Here is a 20,372-nt window from a genome sequence, read left to right as displayed (position 1 = left end):
ATTTCATTACTAGGCAAAAATTTCAACTTCATACAGTGAAGCTGTTATGAACCCGATTCTCCAAGCAACGCTTGAGAAGAAATCCAATTGATTAGGTAATAGAATGATCTATCTTGATCAGGTTATAGGCACAAAAGAACCTCAACCCGTTGTTCACGTGGACAATGAACCTTGGTATAAGAGATGCAATCCAATTCGATCAAAGACTGCTCAAAATGAATTAAGGTTGATAAGAAGGCGCCACAATCAAATGTGTTCTTTGATTGATAAGCCATAGATGAATACTCAAGAATCCATCTCAAGTATTCAAAGGGGTAGGCGAAAAGTCAAGAGAAAACTCTCTAAAAAAACGTCAATTCTTCTTTTTTTTTGAATGAAAAAATACAAATATTTATAACCCTACTATACCTAAATTAATGGACTCAACTTAACTTACCTCATACTATCAACTAATTCACAACAATTATTACACAAGAAAATAACTAACAAAACGACTCAATTAACCAAGGGACCTGACAACTAATTCGGATCCAACTCAACTTGAGGTCTAGGACCGAATTTATTCTTACCAAATTAACTAGAAATCTGGAAAATAAACTACTACTCTACTAATAAAAATTCGAACTACTTGAAACTTGAAATGTGGCTCTTAAGTAGCCCATATGCTGCCCACTTTTCGCATCAGAAGTCATTAAAATACTACAACAATACTATCCCATATCCCCAACCAAATCTTCAAATCTTTCAGACTTATTGGCTAAGCTTCTCTCAAGGTGTAAAAAAGACCAAATAGCTAATCCTCTTCTTCTTCAAAGGAAGAGGGGGAAAAGAAGGGGAATTAATACCCAAAAAAAAAACTTCAATTGCCATTACACAAGTTGAGCTCAGAATAATTTCCAAATCTACTGAGACCTTGAAGCTGCATGCCAACACCAAATTCATAATTACCGACCGTCCAAGAAGCAAATCACAACCAAGGATTCGCAGAATTTTGCTGTGTCTGATTGTTTCCCAAATATACAAGAAATAAATAAGTATGATTTATGACAAACACTTCCTAAAGAACACAACATCAGAAGTGGTTTAAATGCACCAAAAACCCATTGAACAGGTCACTTGACTGGCATCAACACTATAAGGAGTCATTATCAAAAAAAAAAAAAAAACACTATAAGGAGTCAAAAACAAAAGAACTGCTCAAACAAGTGAACAACTAAATTTGATACCTCAAGGCATATAAATATAAGCAACCAAACAAGAATAGGTGCTTGTGGATCTAAAATGCATTGTGGGAGGAACTTCTGCAACACCAGAAACAAGTTTTTACAGATGAAGCAAGTGGATAAATATAAATAACACATATCACTTAAGTTATACTTACAATATCCCGTTTGAGTTATGCACTGGAATTGTTATTTCTAAAAACTTAATAACATGAAAAGAGTTGAATTAGACAATCACCATTTGAGTTATGTAAATTATTTCAAAATGGTTTATTACGATATGTTTATGTATTATTTTATTTTTTTTTATCATATTATTTTTTCATTTTAAAGTAAACCACATCTTATTCAAAAAATAATAAAGATTTACATCCAATATGTAATACCAAATCTCTTGGGTTGGATCTTTAGAGAAAAATAGAAACCTTCAGGATGAGACTACCAATAGCTTAGGAATTGGAAGATCTCTTGTGTAAAATGAAAAAGTTAGTGGAAGAAGATAAGTGGTTAGTTGGGTTGCTATTCAGGCAACTTTCCTAATTCCTTTTCTTCTTCCACCCTTCTCCTCTCATCTTCCAAATCCCTTTCCATTTCTCTTCCTTTCCTCCCAAATTAAGATGGATTTTTCGACAATCAAGTTTAATCAAACAATGAGGAGCTAGGACATCCTTATTGCCTATCAACTAAAGTAAATCTTGATACTTTAAATATATTAGCGGTTTGAGTTGGGTTGAAAGCTTCATTTATCGAGTAAGCTTTTGGTGTGGTTAAATCATAATTTAGTTTTCTTATGTGACATGATTTTGATTCGCTTTGATTCAAGATTGAGTTTTGGATTAAGTATTTTCTTTTTGTTGGGTTTTTGGGCTCCCAACTTATGTGGAAAAGTCCAAAATTAATGGGTAATTGTCTAGGCCCATTAAGGAGATGTCCTACCTATTTATAGGTCAAATTAGGTTTATTCCAAAAGCAGAAAAGTGGGAAAAGGCAAAAAAGTCTGAAGAGAAATTTTAGCAAGTTTCTGGTTTAAGCAGTTGCAGTAAATTGCCTGATTAACATAGCAAACGACGTCTGATCAGCCTGAAATTTTAACTGAAGATAGAAGACATCCAGTTCTATGTTCAGAACGGTCAAGATCGGATTTCAATGGTTCAATCATTAGTTATAAATTTTGGACTGCTGCTATTTTCTAGTGAAATTTTTCATAGTTTTTGTTCTTTATTTGGGATTTGGTGACTTTGTTGATTGTTTAAGGTCATATCTCAATTGTGTACTTGCGGAAAGTTGTACTCTACTTTTAATTGGTGATAGGGAAGTAATTTGCAGTGGGCTTAAGAGTCTCATGGTTTTTTCTCTTCATATTGGAGAGGTTTTCCAAATAAAAATTCTCGTGTCTTCTTGTGGTTGTTTCTTTTGTGTTCGTGGGTTAATTTATCTTTTGTTAGTTGATGATTTTTTGTCTTGCTTAATGCTCCTAATCTGTTCTAACAAATTGGAGAGGTTTTCGCTGTGTGTTGTGATTATTCAAAATCGAGTACCTCCCAACATGGTGGTATCAGAGTTTGCTCTAATTTGTTAGATTTACGGAGGTTAATACAAGCAAGATAATATCATTGAATGGGTTGAATTATCACAAATGAAAAGGTAAGGTGAAAGAACTTTTATTTGTGAAAAGTATGCACCTGCCTGTGTTTGCTACAAAAAAGCTGGAATTCAAATCTAATGAAAAATGTGATTTTAAGTATCAACAAGTGTGTGGTTATATCAAACAATGGGTGGAAGATAATGTTCTCAATCATATTGCCAATAAGACAAATGCCAAAACACTGTGGAATAAACTTGAACAACTCTATGCTTCTAGGACTAGTAACAACAAATTGTTTTTATTCAAGTAACTGATGCAATTGAGATACAAGGAAGGCACTCCTATCTCTGATCATGCGAATGAGTTTCAAGGTTTGTTGGATCAGCTGTCTAATGTTGGAGTAAAATTTGATTATGAGATTCTTGGACTGTGGTTGCTGAATACTTTGCCTGATTCATGGGAGACATTTTTTATGACAATATCATTAATCTAGTTTCTTCTGATACTAGTTGGGTGGCTGACACTGGTGCTGCAATCCATGTCACTTCCAGGAGAGATCTCTTTGCTACCTACATTGCAGGTGAGTTTGGTTCATTAAGAGTGGATAATAATGATGTATCCAAGGTAGTTGGTATGGATGATATTTGTTTGAAAATGAGTAGTGGTGTAGACATCAAATTTTTCTTATTTTCATGTGTGCTATTTTTCACTTAAATTGCTTGAATGATTATTTTAATTTTTGTTTTGTAGGTTTGTGCAAAAAAGAAAAAAATGTTTGTAATTTCACGCGCGCGTGCAGTGCACAAACGCGATTTCTCTTTCTTCATGTAATGAACCAGCAATAATAAATTTTTCGGCAAATTTTTTGAATGGATTTTTCCTTCTTTTCTTTCTTTCCAAATTTTGGATGATACAAGGACAAATCATCATCCAAATTCTATCCTTTAACACCTACGAAAAATGGATCAAAGGGAGGGGAATGAGACACATAATCCTATTTTATCCTAACCATCAATTTTAGGTTTTTATCCTAACACACTCACCAAGAAGAAAAGAAACAGACCACTTTTTCCCCCCTCTCTAAACTCTCGGTCATGCTCCTAGAAAAAAAAATCACACTTTAAAACTCCCTCCCCTTCTCCTTCTCGAACAAACCACACACACAAAAAAGAAAATAAACACTGTCACACACACTCACACAAAAAGAAAAGCTCTCTCCCGATTTCCCCTCCTCTGCTCCTACTCTCCCACAAATCAAACATAAAAAAATAAAACAAGAAAAGGGAAAAGACAAAGTCATAGGAGGAAGAGAAGGAAATCGGCTTAGGCCAACACCACTGCTATCTCCAGAAATCACCATTCGTCACCATAATTGATTAATCTCGCCACCACAAGGCCTCTTTGATTAAGAGTTTATGTTAGAATTTCCATTGGCCTATGTTTTCATTTCCTTTGTTTGCTAGTTTCAATTGGAGAGTTTTCACATCAACATTGATTTTTCTTTCTCTTCCTTGCAACGAATACATTAGCCATTGGTAAAATTTTGGCCTAAATTTGTACAAATTCTCATGAGATATGCAAACCATAATCATGCCTACAACCTATTTGAAAAAATGCCAAAATGAGAAATTGAATTAAATGGGGTTGGTTCTTGTTCATTTAAGGTCATAGCTGTAGTGTAGAAATCACAAGGAGTGGTTTGATATAACTTTTATAAATTTTGGGGAAGGTTTGAATGATTTTAGAAAAGATAACAACTGACTGTAATTTGCTCTTTTGAACACTTTTTGTACGTTTTTTTTTTAAAAAATCAAGCCTGGAAACGGATTATATGTGAAAAATCGAGTAGAGAGATGTATTTGGTGAGTTTTTGTGAAGGAAAATATTGCCGATGACCGGCAGCGTCGGCGTCGGCGTCGGCGTCTGCCATGGCCACTGGCGGCTGAAGCTTTCGGTCCACTAGAGAAGAAGAAGGGAAGAAGAAAAAGAAAAGGAAAGAGAATGGGCCTGTTTCTTTTATTTTCGTATGGGCTGAAATTCTTTTTTATTAGTTGGGCTTGTATTATTTTTTCGTGGGTTTACAACAATAGGTTTTGAGACTCAAACCCATTTTTTTGTTAGGTTTGAATTGTAAAAATGGTTTGGGTCGGGCTGTCTTTTAAATAAGATAATTTTACTTAATTTTCTTAGGCTGAAGTGACACGCCCCAAATAGCTAAAAACGGCCCAATATATATTTATATAATCAGAAACAAAAATTTGCAACTTGGTCCTTGATCTTTTGAGTATTTTTATTTTGATTCTAAAATTTTCATTTCTTTCACTTAGGTCCTCAATTTAATTGTATTATGATCCATAAACTTTACTTTTCTTTTGATTTTGACTTCTAATCTCTTTAAAAATTATGATTGGACTACAAAACTTTTCAATTTCTGCAATTAAATCCCTAATTTTTATTATTTCATAATTACAATTATTTATCTTCTTTAAATTGTAAATCATGTTTCATTTAAAATGCACATAATTTGTAATTTTAGGAATTTTATGTTTAATCACATTTCTTCAAAATAATAAGTTGAATTTGCTATATGTTTATATTTTTCTTTTAAAGTGTTATCTATTAAATTAGTGTCTCGATCATTTTGTTGGTTTTGGAATATAAATAGAACAAACTCAACCTCATTTAACCACTACTTTAAGAGAGGTACTCTCTATTATTCTTTGAATTCTGTTTACGTGTTCCTATGTTTTTTTATTATGTGTGATTGCATGTTTTATGTGCCTTTCCTCTTATTTTATTCATTTTTTAGCTTTCATTTATTGTATTTATTTAAATTTTGATGATTATTTGGGAGGCATTTAAATGCCAAGTTGTATTAGATAGGTCTTTTTTTGCTCAAGAAAAATGTATTTAGATAGATAAATGTAATAGATAAGTTTATTATTTCTAAAAATTTCCCTTCTAGATTATAGTTATTGCCCCCAATAAAATATTTAGTTTTTATTTGTTTGCATGTTTGTGTGCTAATATGTTTTATTCACTTCTTTTAGGATTTTTGAATCTAGATATTATGTTTACGTGTTATGTGCTCTATATATTTTATGTGTTTATCTGTTTTAATTATACTTTGTATGCTTTATTTATTTATAATGAGTACATGACGTCACCACACTAGCCCAATGCTAGTTGTGACCTTTCTTTCCGATTCCTCGTTAGTCCAATACTAGTGAAAACTTTTAGAAATGGGTTAGTCCAATGCTAAACCTTTTAAGTCGATTTCGCGCTAGATTCATACTTTGTATGACATTTATTATATCTCATGCATTTTTTCCTATTTTTAAGTTATTTTCATTTTTACATGATATTTTCCGTACTATTATTTCCTTACTCCCTATTTGCGCAAATCATATCATTTGGACTTGCATTTCATTTACATAATTAGAAAAAAAAAATAGGTTAATTGATTTGCTTATCTAGATTAGAAGAGGTACCCTTCGAATATGAAAAATAGATGAGTATAATTTTTCAGTCTTAACACACTATTACCCTTCTATAAAAAGAAAAATTGAGTCTCGAATCTTAATTTGCCGTACCCGTTATGTCGTATTTCCTCTTTTAGATTATGTACATTGATTTATATTATAATTTCCTTTTTTTTGGGTCTCATCTTTTGCATTTTTTGTGACCTCTTCAAAGAATTATTCTTGGGTATCACAATTAATGTAATTGGTACCAATTAAATTTTTAAGAGACATTTTGACCCTCCCGATATTCCTTAGGTCTAAACTTCTATCCATATAAGAACATCCAAAATGTGATAAGTCTTATAGGTTAGATTAGCAAAATTTTTTATTAAATCTTGTAACTTGTCTTGGTTAGGTTGAAAGGATGCCGTAGATCAAATTTTTGCCTTCCCTTTTTTCAAACATAACTCTTGAATTCTTTTATCTTATTTTCAAAAATCTGGAGTCGTCTAAAAGGGCTTTATATGTTTTCATTTTAAAAAATATTTTGGGTGATTTAGTACACCTAAACTCAATATCAAGTGGTAACTCCTATTTTTCTTAAAAACTCTTTTTAGAATTTTATTTTGAACCACAAATCGTCGCATTTTCTAAATCCTATTTCTAAAATAAAAATCAAAAACACATTTTTAAACACTCTTTCCTCTTTTATTTTCAAAAATGGGGCACGACAGTTTTGACGACTTTACTGGGGATTTCTAGTGACTCTAAACACTTGATTTAGTTGATTTTTTTCTTTTTCTAACCTTTTTATATATCACATTGGGATTTTTTTGTTGCATTTTTTCTTTTTCTTTTTCTTTTACTTTTTTAGGATTTTTTGCATTTCACACGCGTAATCGTTTCTCGCTTTCTGTGTATGTGATAGCTGATTTGTTTACTTCCATTTATATTATTGTGCTTGTGCATTTGGGGTGGGGGAATGTCACCTTAGAACCTTCACGTGTGCTTAATAATATTAATCTCTACTCTCAAAGGAGTACTTCATACATGCATACGTTATTTCTTTTAACCTTTCATTTTATTTTCTTTTAGTGGTTGCCACACCATTCCTGCCTATTAGGATTAAGTTAGATCCAACTGGACATGTGATTGAGGCACGACGTGCATGTAGCAATATCTAAAGGATCACTCGAACCACCAATTAAGGGCCTTGGGATTGATGACCATTTGCCCTTTGGTCTGAATGTTTGGGAATTTGAAACTTTGTCAAGTTTAGATGCATTGGTGATCTCAACCTCATACATCCATATTAGTAAATCACTTAGGATAGAAGCTGCCTTATCCTATTAGGAATACTAGACACGAGGGGAGGGATTCTACCCCTCTCTTTTCTTTATCTTATCATTTTTGTTCCAATGTATTATGTGCTATTTATCAACTAAACTAATCTTTCTTTGTCTTCTCTTTTCTTGCATTCATGAGCCCTAAAAATAAAAGTACTGGTATAGCACTCTTTTAATAGCCTACCTTAGTAGATAGGTTATTACACGTTTAAATTATAATGTATTGCATTAATGTCTTAATAAATTGCATATTATTTTAGACCTACTCCGACATATCAAGGGGGCTCCCTTAGGTCATATTTACTTCCTGTTATTGAATATTTATTTGTTTTAATAAATTGGTATTATGCATTAACCTTAGATGGAATGCCACATAGGGAATCCCGCATTAGGAATAACTTTCCTTTTGTCTTGGATATGCAATTCAACGAGAATTGCATGTTTATATATTTTACATCATCCAAAAGGATAGCGTACAAGGTAAGGTAAGATCCGATCCATTTCATGATGATGGCATTGAAGATGATAGAATAGTTTTTGCGCCTTAGAATATAAGCCTCTAATACTCACTTTTTGGTCATTTGTCAAAGTTGGTAAAATCCCTTGCATAAAGAACACTAAGTTGAAGAAATTCATAAATGATTCTTCATTGTTGAGATAATAAATATATTGAGGCCAAATCTTGATTTTAGAAGACTCATAGACTAATACATTGCAATGAAAATTGTGAGATTTTAAATTATAAATTGGTGAGCAATCCAATCAATTTTTGAATAAATCATCAATTCCATCCAATCCATCTAACTAGTTTATTCTTTTTTAGGGTTTCAATCTATGGTTCACTAAAGAAACTAGTCCATACATTGCAATCCTTTTAAGAGTAGATTCTTTTACACTAAATTGACTTTTAGCATCTCTTTATGTGTCAATCAAAGTAATCAAATCCATTCAGACTTTGTCCCTCATCTTATTAGGTTAGATGTCTCCTGCCATTTCAAATTGATTTTTACTCGAATGTCAGTAAAATAATCGGATTCATCAGGTATTCTATGATGTTGACCATAAAGGGTTGCATTTTTCATACTAGGCCAGCACTTGGCATAAAGGACTCCTCGAGCGGACATGTATACTGAATTTGTAATTTTGTTTATTAACTATGGGTATTTTTCTTTTTCTTTTTCCTCCTTACCTGCATTCATAAAAGATATTCTAGTAAAGCAAAATTGATTTTCTCAAAAAATTTTAAGTATTACTTGATTCTTGGAAAGATCCTACAATATAAAAACATGAAAAATCCATGTGAAAGCACTGGTTTAAAGCATTTAAGAGATTTCATGATATAGTTGTTCGTAAAAAAAAAATCTAGATTCGTTGTTTCTAAAGAAAGAAGAAAGTGTGTCTGTGAAAGTGTGTTCTTTAGAGATTTTTCTTTTCTCATTTGTATTATAGTTGAGAAAAAATTTTGTTTCAAACATTTGCAATAATAAAAATTTTCATTTAAACAATTATTGTTTTGTATATATTCATGTACATTTCATTCTTTATTTATTCGTTGGGAGATTTGTGATGGACTTTAAGAAATAACACTAAATTGAGATTCACAATCTCTTGCATGAGATCCTACAGCTGTCACCAAAGCTGTCACGTCCCATTTTTTAAAATAAAAGAGGAATGAGTGTTTAAAATGTGTTTTTGATTTTATTTTAGAAAATAAAGAAAAAGAGCATTAAAATGGACTTAGAAAATGCGACGATTTGGTCCCAAAATAATAGTTTGAAAGGATTTTTAAGAAAAATAGGAGTCGCTACTTGGTATTAAATTTAGGTGTACTAAGTCACCCAAAATATATTTTAAAATGAAAACATATAAAACCCTTTTAAATGACTTCAGATCCTTAAAAGTAAGAGAAAAGAATTCGGGAATTGCGTTTAAAAAAAAGGAAGGCAAAGATTTGATTTAAAACATCCTTTTAATCTAACCAAAGTTAGTTGCGAGTTTTAGTCAAAAATTTTCCTAAACTTGTCACATTTTGGATGTTCCTATGTGGATGCAAGTCTAGACCTAAGAGATATCAAGAGGTTTGAAATGCCTCTTCAAAATTTAATTAGTATCAATCACATTAATTGTAATGTTCAAGAATGATTCTTTGAAGAGATCATGAAAAATGCAAAAGATGAGACTCAAAAAAATGAAATTATAATATAAATCAATATACATAACCTAGAAGAGGGAATGCAACATAACGGGTACAGGAGATTAAGATTCGCAACTCAATTTTTCTTTTACAGAAGGGTAATATCATGCTAAGGTTAAAAAGTCATACTCCCCTATTTTTCATATTCAAAAGGTGACTCTTCTAGACTAAACAAACAAATGGACTAACATATTTTTTTTCTAATTATCTAAATGAAATACAAGCTCAAATGATATGATTTGTGCATATAGGGAGTAAGGGAATAATAGTAGGAAAAATATCATGTAAAAATGAAAATAACCTAAAAATAGAAAAAAAAAATGCATGAGATGTAATATACATCACACAATGTATGAATCTAGTGCAAAAACGACCTAAAGGGTCTAACATTGGACTAACCCATTTCTAAAAGTTCTCACTAGTATTGGACTAATGAGGAATCGGGAAGAAAGACCATAATTAGCATTGGACTAGTGTGGTAACGTCATGCACTCATTATAAATAAATAAAGCATACAAAGTATAATTAAAACAGATAAACACATAAAACATATAGAGCACATAACACGTAAGTATAATATCTAGATTCAAAATTCCTAAAAAAAAGTGAATAAAACATATAAGCACACAAACATGCAAACAAATAAAAACTAAATATTATATTGGGGGTCCTAACTATAATCTAGAAGGGAAATTTTTAGAAATAATAAACTTATCTATTACATTTATCTATCTAAATACATTTTTCTTGAGCAAAAAAAGACCTATCTAATACAACTTGGCACTTAAATACCTCCCAAATAATCATCAAAATTTAAATAAATAAAATAAATGAAAGCTAAAAAATGAATAAAATAAAAAGAAAGGCACATAAAACATGCAATCACATATAATAAAAAAACATAGGAGCACATAAAAAGAATTTAAATAATAATAGAGAGTACCTCTCTTGAAATAGTAGTTAAATGAGGTAGAATTTGCCTTATTTATACTCCAAAACTAACCAAATGGTTAATGGACCAATTTAATTGATAACACTTTAAAAGAAAAATGTAAACGTATAGCAAATTCAACTTATTATTTTGAAGAAATGTGAATAAACATAAAATTCCTAAAAATTACAAATTAGATGCATTTTAAATGAAGCATGATTTACAATTTAAAGAAGATCAATAATTATAATTATGAAATAATAAAAATTAGCGACCTAATATAAAAATTGAGAAGTTTTGGGGTCAAATCATAATTTTTAAAGAGATTAGACGTCAAAATCAAAAGAAAAATAAAGTTTAGAGATCAAAGTGCAATTAAATTAAGGATCTAGTGAAAGAAATCAAAAGTCTTAGGGCCACAATAAAAATGCTCAAAAGATCAGAGATCAAGTTGCAAAATTCGGATTTTTATTACATAAATATATAGTGGCCATTTTTAGGTATTTGGGCCATGTCATTTTAGCCCAAGTAAATTAAGCAAAATCATATTATATAAAAGACAACTCGACCCAAACCATTTTTACAATTCAAACCTAATTAAAAAATGGGTTTAAGTCTCAAAACTCAATGTTGCAAATCCAAGAAAAAATAGCACAAGCCCAACCAACAAAAAAGAATTTCAACCCATACGAAAATAAAAGAAACAGGCCGGCAGCCATGGCAGAAGCTAGCCCCGCCGCTAGCTGCCGGTCGTCGGCAATATTTTTGGTCACAAAAACTCATCAAAATACACCTCTCCACTCGATTTTTAGCGTAAAATCTGTTTTCGGATTTGGTTTTTCACAAAAATGCACAGAAAGTGCTCAAAAGAACAAATTACAACCAATTATTATCTTTTCTAAAATCATTCAGACCTTCACCAAAAATTATAAATGTTATACCAAAGCACTCGTGATTTCTACACTACAATTATCAACTTTCAAATAAGAAACAACCCCATTTAATTAGATTTCTCATTATGGCATTTTTCAAACAGGTGGTAGGCATGATTATGGTTTGCATATCTCATGAAAATTTAAATAGATTCAGGCCAAAATTTTACCAATGGCTAACATGAAAATTTACCAATGAAAATTTGACGATTATCAAAGGCACTTCCAAGTATCGTCGGTCAAGAAAGCATGATATCGTCATGGACTTTTTACCTCCTAGTGATTCAGAGTTCAAGCAAGCACTTGAGGGTAATAAGTAAGTTAACATCATTTAATGCATGTTTGCTCTATATTTATTCTTTACCAAGGAAAAATTGGACTACCTTCTCAATGAAATATAATTCAAATTGGACATTTTGGAGCTTAAGTAGGCATCTTTACTTCACTGCAGGTGAAAATTATTTGGAGTTAAACAAGTTATGCTGCTTGGAAGCCTTAAAATTCTGAAAACTTCTTAAAACAATTGCCAAATTATTAGGATGAGAAATAATTTTTGTTTTCCCATAGTAGTCAGAGAATGTGAAGTTAAGCATGTATCATGCAACTAGCCAAGTAAGGACCTAAGGTAGTAGCTTTCGGGGGACAAGAAGATTTATGCTTGTCTATGGGCTCTCTTGCAGACTCCATTAAACTTTTCTGAAATTCAGCATACAATTTGCTGTTCATAATCTTCCACAAGCCTTTTGTGAGCTCTTTAATTTTTGAGCTCAGGAAGTTCGTGTGTTGCTGTTGAATGTCTATAGTTTACGGGACATTTTCATGAGCTAGGTGGTTTAGTCATTCGACATTTTGGATCATCAATAGGGTCCTTTATAGATAATGTCTTCGATCTAATGTCCAAGTAAATGTACTGCTGTCTGTCTCCTTGAACTTTAAGTGGAGACTTCTTGTACCAGATTGCATTCATACTAGATTCTGTCAATATCTTTTTGGAGTGTTGTTGCGATCTTTAATACCTCTTGTTGAATCAATGGTTCTGCTTTCTTAGTACCTTATTGCAGGTTGTACAACTGTCATAATTAAATTTGGAATGTATTACTAATGAATATTCTCATTTACTTTTTCCATGTGTGGCATTTTCTGTGTCTTCTTCTCTTCTGAGCCAACATTATCCTCAAATCTAATGAGTAAGCTGGTAATTGAAAGTCATGATTAATCCTTTGAAGCTATTTCTTGGTTGAAAATCTTACAAATATTTCCAGCAAATTTAAGTGTTACAAAACGTTTGCCCAAAATTAAGTGTTTATTTCTACTAGTAATGCCTGCTTTAACTTCGTTATGGAAATGGAACATTGTCTTAACATGTATCTCTAACTCCCACACGACCAATACTGATTTTGGCTGGCATGTGAAGCCTCAGTTGGTTTGGGAAGAAGTCTTAGGTTAATCTGGCATTTGAAAGTTGATAGCTCTTGACCATTCTTGCAGAATTTACCGATATCTTACTGGCTCAGTAATGTTTTCCACATTGGAGGATGGGAAGATAGTGAGAGGCTTGTCAGGGGTTCCAAGTGAAGGTCCAGTCATACTAGTTGGCTATCACATGCTGCTAGGTTTGGAACTTGTTCCTCTCGTTGAAGAATTCTTGAGGCAAAGGAAAATTCTGGTCCGTGGTAAGAGTCGATGAATCTTTAAAATTGACTTATATGTTTCCCTTAAGCGTGAAAATGATCTTTGCGATGGGTTATTGATTGAGGATAGTGTTTAGATTCCATTTGATGATAAATTATCATAGTTAAGAATCTTTAGAGTTTGAACTTCGTACTTTTAATATATTTAGGGGGGAAATGATTTCTATTGGAAGGTTTGGAAATGAATTGGATGCTAACATGCTTGGTGGAGAAAAGTAGTTCACGTACTCTTCATCTTTGAAAACATATTTGTTAATCTCTTGTAATTTTGAAAGCTATTTTGTATATTAAAAATGGCACCAGCATGTGTATATTATTGATGTACTATAAATATAAGATCATCATTAAATAAGAATGACGGATACTACATTGTTAAGCTCTTCTATAAGGTTAGCATTGATGAAAATGGATGTTATTGTAATCATTGAACGGGATAGTCGAATGGTAATTAGTATCATTAGAGGCTAACCGTTTTGTAGTTAGTACGTACCTTAAACCACTGTTAGCTAAGAACTCGATATCCAGGGTCAATTAATAAATTTAAATCTTCAGTTTATTTGTGATTGTCTACATGGTAGCATTTAATTGCTTGCTTTAACCATACTTTGTGAAGTATGTACTATACATACGTATCAATGGACGTTTGAATTGTACCATGTATGTCAACATGTTTAGGCCAACAGGAAAGTGCATAAACTAGTTATTGAGCAAGTTGCAGCTCACTCCCACGTATTAACACTATGCAAATATTATAACATTCAAAGAGGCTTAAGATAAGGATTGAGGAGTCTAGAACTTGAAAGTGGCTGCAATGAAGGAAATAGAAGTTTATTTTTGAGTGTTGGCCTTCCCTTGACCTTATAAGCATTTGATAATAATTGTGTCTTGTGAATTAGTCATAGAGTACAGCAGTATTGTGTTCCATGGTATGGGATGTGACAATATATCTTTTCAAATAGGAGTTTCACCAAATCAAATTAGTTTTCTAATATATCTTCACGTATGTGCCCCGTGTTTATACACGGGATTACAAGCTACGATGTATGTAATTCAATTACATCAACTTTATACCCCCACCCCACCTCAACTGTAGAGCAGAAAAAGAATATGTTGGGGAAAGAATGACTGGCAACATCATAGCTTGACAATCTGCTATAAGTCCTATTCTACTTTGCAGTGAGAAGTATGTTTGCAAATCATGATTCAGGGATCAAAGGTTCGGACTTGATCTATTGGAGCAAAAAATGCCCGATATGCTGTTCTGTCCAAGATAGTTCCGTAAGGATCTTCCTCCCTTTTTCTAAGCAAGTAGGCCATACTGTTTTCAACTTCAGACTTTATCTGGAGATACAGCTCTCTTGCTTTTTCTGTCTTTCAACAACTCTTGCCTTCCTTTTGTCTGAATAGGCTTCCCAAACAAATAGTACAAGCGGCCAGGAACTTAGGCAAAAGGCCTGGCAAATATATTTCTTGGTTTGCAACCTCTCCAGTCACATGAGCTCTGCAACACAACCACATTGGTTATTTCAAATGTTCATCAGTGGAAAATCTAGTTGTCTCAGAGTTTTGAGAAGAACGGTATGAGCAATAAAGGGTCATTACCTTACTCTAAAATTCGAGATTTCGTTAATTTTTCTAATGTCGTCATTCAGCATTGGGATCTTCATCAGGTCTTCATAGTCAAGGACTAACTGCAATTACAAAAGAATTTCACATCAGAACACCCTTGATGGAACTTACTGCTGTTCGCCACAGGTCCGCCACAATTCTTCCTCGTGGTCCACATTTAACCTTCGGATTTAGTCAAAACAAAAATTAAATAAAGGCTTTTGATTAGCTAGTGTTAGAAGATTGAAAATCAACACACTTTCCTTTAAGGTGACATGATTGATACTAAAGGACACTGTAATGCCTTCTCCCTGCTCATATTGCCTCATTAGCTTGTATGAGGAAATTGGAACAGATATTGCCCTTTGATAAGTTGAAATTCCACACCCATGTGCAGAATCCATGGACTACAAAGCTAGCACAGCTTTCTGTGGCACTTTGTGACCAGCATATGTATCTTATCTTTGAGCTCTAGTGTATGCGTTATTTCACTAAGGAAAGATCCACAAATAATGAAAGCAAGAAAGTTTATATTGTAAAGGGAGTAAAGTTACTTCTGCTGTATCGTCCTCTCCAATGACACCAAACGGTACATTTGTGGCACCAAATGTAGCTGCCATTCTCACAAATTCTGGCTGTTCAGGCCAAAACAACTTGTACGTTTCACCCTGAGAAAGTGTGCGAGAGCATTCATCAATGTTGGAAACAATATTGAGGAGAATTACAAAGCGAAAGTCATCAAAACAAATACATGTTTTCCTGTGGGCGTTGGAAGAAAAGGTTACAAATGACACCAGCAGCAAAAAGTGGCTTGTGATCATATCAAGCAATAACCAAGTGGCATGGTGCAGATAGCTACTTAAACATTCATTGTCAAAGCTAATCCAAGCTGAACAGTTTGACAAGCAATGGAAAATCGAAACAAGGCAAACAGTTAAAACATGCTATACATTTTTATAAGCCATCCCAATGCCGTAAGGATTATTACTACGTAAATTCTCTTAACATGCATATCCGAGAAAGTTAATTCGTGAGGATTTAACTACGCATAATCTGATACGAACTCAACCCAACAAGAACCTATCTTGAAGAACCGAATCGATCAGGCAGTAGAAGGATCTATTTTGACCAGGTTATAGAACAATAATTACCTTGCTAGATCTAAAGAGAACTCGTCTCTAAAAACCTAGTGGATTGGTTATTAGCTTGAACAATAACAACATTGCTAGACCTAAAGAGAACCCGTCTCTAGAAACCTAGTGGATTGATTATTGGTTTGAAAGAACAAGATGATATGATCATCTTGCCTTGAACACCACAAGTATCCAAGCTAAATACTTGATATAGTTCAAGAAGAAACTCAAGTTCCATCAAGGAACTCCATAAAATGAGACAATTCTCTTTTTGTTAATTCATTTTCAATATCATATATTCGAATAGTTACATAAAGTTGGCTATTTATAGCCTTACAAGACTCTGAAACCTAATCTAAATTAGAAACAATACAAGTTTCCTTATTTAACTTGACTTCTAAACTTGACACAACTTCCTAAATAAATTTGGAATCAAGATTTGGAAATCAATCAAGATATCAATCAGGATTTTGAAACCAATCAAGAAATGGAAACCAATCAAGATTTGAAAATCAATCAAGATTTGGAAGCAATTAACTACTTTCCTAAAACTCTAATTCAACTAGAATAACAACTTAACTAACTGAAATTGGCTTAATTATGGTCAACATAACCTTAGCCTTTATTCCCCTTATTAAGGACTCAAAAATAACTCAAGACTAACTCTAATTAACTAACAATTATTGCTGAAACTTAATTAAATAAAGGGTTAATTACATTTACCTCCCCTGAGGTTTGACCATATTACCAATCAATCACTGTAATTTGTCCAAATAACGGTCTCACCCTTTGAATGATTAAACATTTAACAAAAACCCCCTTAATGCCGAAAATGCCCTTATTGAGGCCATGTTGCATTAAAAAAAGAACATATTTTTATTTTATTAACCCTGAAGCAATCCAAAAAAATAGGAAAAAGTTTTTGCTTATTATTTTATAAAAACCATATCTTTGCTTCCATAAATAGTTTTGAATCAATAATTATTTTAAATCTTAAAAATAAATATTAAAAATTAGATAAATTGAAAGAAAAATAAAAAAAGAAGAAATTATTTTAATTCCTGGAGTATGGTTCAAATTGAGAAAAACATGCCTTGTACTCTCCGCAACATACCTTGAACCACAAATTCGAATCATACTTGAGGATTTAAAATAATTGCTTCTTTTTTATTTTTCTTTCAATTTATCTAATTTTTAATATTCATTTTTAAGATTTAAAATAATTATTGATTCAAAACTATTTATGGAAGCAAAGATATGGTTTTTATAAAATAATAAGCAAAAACTTTTTTCTATTTTTTTGGATTGCTTCAGGGCTAATAAAATAAAAATATATTCTTTTTTTAATACAACATGGCCTTAATAAGGGCATTTTCGGCATTAAGGGGGTTTTTGTTAAATGTTTGCTCATTCAAAAGGTGAGACCGTTATTTGGACAAATTACAGGGATTGATTGGTAATATGGTCAAACCTCAGGGGAGGTAAATGTAATTAACCCTTAAATAAATAACAAGAAATAATCATGACACAAGTTCAGATCTTCAATGATTCTTGAGCTCGATCTTCATGTTCTCATCATTCCCCTCCTCTTGAAAGACGATTTGTCCTCAAATCGAGTGATTGTTTACAAAGGAGTAACTCGGAGAATGTCTTGATATATGCAATCCAAGAATTTCAAGAAATAACCAAGCCAACTACAAGACTCAAGAGCAACAAGAAACAAGCACAAGGTATGGGGGAGGAAAACAATTTCGGATGAACAGTACTGCTACAGTATGATGAACAGTATTGTTACAGTAGTGACGGGATGAACAGTAGTGAACAGTACTCCCCGTGAACAGTCCTTTTTTTGACAACTCGACACAAGGTTACGACTTTACTTGGAAGAAATTTAATGGGAGCTAAACCCTTGAAAAACCTGTTTTCAAGAACGTAATCACAACATGAAATTCTAACATCGATTAATCAAGGGGGTAAGTTAGACTCAAGCGATAAAATAAAAAAAAAGAATAAATTTTTTTTTCTTTTCAATTAAAAGGCGACTAGGGTTTTGGTAGAAAAATAAAAAAGAAAAGGATATTAACCTGAATCAAGAGCCGAAACTTTGATACCAGGTGATACGAACTCAACCCAACAAGAACCTATGTTGAAGAACCGAATCGATCAGGCAGCGGAAGGATCTATTTTGACCAGATTATAGAACAATAACTACCTTGCTGACCTAAAGAGAACCCGTCTCTAGAAACCTAGTGGATTGGTTATTGGCTTGAACAATAACTACCTTACTAGATCTAAAGAGAACCCGTCTCTAGAAACCTAATGGATTGGTTATTGACTTGAAAGAATAAGATGATGTGATTATCTTGCCTTGAACACCACAAGTATCCAAACTAAATACTTGATACAGTTCAAGAAGAAACTCAAGTTCCATAAGGAACTCCATAAAAGGAGACAACTCTTTTTTTATTAAGGGAAAATGATCTGTTTCATTCCTTATATTTCGCAAAAATATTCTTTTCGTCCCTTACTTTTAAAACGAAGCAAATTCATCCATAACATTTAAAAAGTAAAACTATTACATCCCTGAACCTAATTTCAATCTGAATCAAATCACCTATCAACCTGATTACAAATTTTGGAGGTATAATTGGTAGATCACTTGGTTAACTCAACTTGATATTCAATTGAAATTTAATGAACCACAAAAAATAAAAAATTATAACATAAAAAAGAAGGATTAATCTTTCCTACATTGTCATTGTATACACTGACGGGTTTATGTACCTGCCACATCATTTCAATTTAAATTTAATCACCAAATTTTGTATTTGTGCTATACATCTAGACTCGCAAGCGTATATACTAACGATGAATAAAAAGATTTATTCAAAAAAGAAACCTTACTATTCCAAATCAAAGAATAGCCTTTTATGTTATAATTTTTTATTTTTTTTGGTTTAATAAATGTCACATGAATATGATGGAGTTGACTGAATGATCCTTCAATCCTAACTCCGAAATTTATTACAGAATTATTGGATAGTTTGATTCAGATTGAAAATTAGGTTCAGGGATATAATAGTTTTAATTTTTAAATGTTAGGGACGAATTTGCTTCATTTTAAAAGTGAGGGACGAAAAGAATATTATTGCGAAATGTAAGGGATCCCACAGGTCATTTTCCCTTTTATTAATTCATCTTCAATATCATATATTCGAATAGTTATATAAAGTTGGTTATTTATAGCCTTACAAGACTCTGAAACCTAATCTAAACTGGAAACAATGCAAGTTTTCTTATTTGACTTGACTTCTAAACTTGACACAACTTCCTAAATAAATTTGGAATCAAGATTTGGAAATCAATCAAGACTTCAATCAAGATTTGAAAACCAATCAAGATTTGAAAATTAATCAAGATATCAATCAAGATTTGGAAACCCAAGATTTGGAAGCAATTAACTACTTTCCTAAAACTCTAATTCAACTAGAATAGCAACTTAACTAACTGAAATTGGCTTAATTATGGTCAACATGACCTTAACCTTTATTCCCCTTATTAAGGACTCAAAAATAACTCAAGACTAACTCTAATTAACTAACAATTATTGCTGAAAACTTAATTAAATAAATAACAAGAAATAATCATGACACAAGTTCAGATCTTCAATGATTCTTGAGCTCGATCTTCATGTTCTCATCATAATCTCACAAGATTTAAGAGTAAAAAGCTTGAAGTCATCTGAAGTACAGTGGATTAGTCACATTGATTAACAGTTTCTATGAAGTACCTTACGATGCAAACTCTCACGAGCGCCACCGGGATAGAGCAGAATATGTGATTTTGTTTTAAACAATTTGAAAAGATTGCTTGCACTGACAGGTGTTGCACCGTATATTTTCACCATATCAAAGAATGTAAACTCTTTTGAATCAGTCTCCACTATGCGTGAGAATATTTTGGATGTGCTCTTATAGGTAAAGAAATAGGGTGAGATTTTTATGTGGACTTAAAGCTCTTTGAGCCTAGTTTCTAACCCATAAACGCCACTCAATTCTGAATTTCCTAAACAAAGACGTGATCTATTTACTAAAGTGATGTAGGGTTGATAGGGAGTAACTAGTTCGGCCAATCGGTTGCCTAACTTTATTCTATCTAGGGCAGATTTCTCAATAGTTTAATCGAGAAAATCGGACAAAAATTGTTCATTTTTCTTCCCAAATCACTTTAACTCAAATCCAACATTTTCCCAAGTCACAATTAAC

Source organism: Coffea arabica, chromosome 2c, assembly GCF_036785885.1.
Source record: "Coffea arabica cultivar ET-39 chromosome 2c, Coffea Arabica ET-39 HiFi, whole genome shotgun sequence".
In the NCBI taxonomy this organism is placed as follows: domain Eukaryota; kingdom Viridiplantae; phylum Streptophyta; class Magnoliopsida; order Gentianales; family Rubiaceae; genus Coffea; species Coffea arabica.
Note: the sequence above shows the minus strand (reverse complement) of the source record.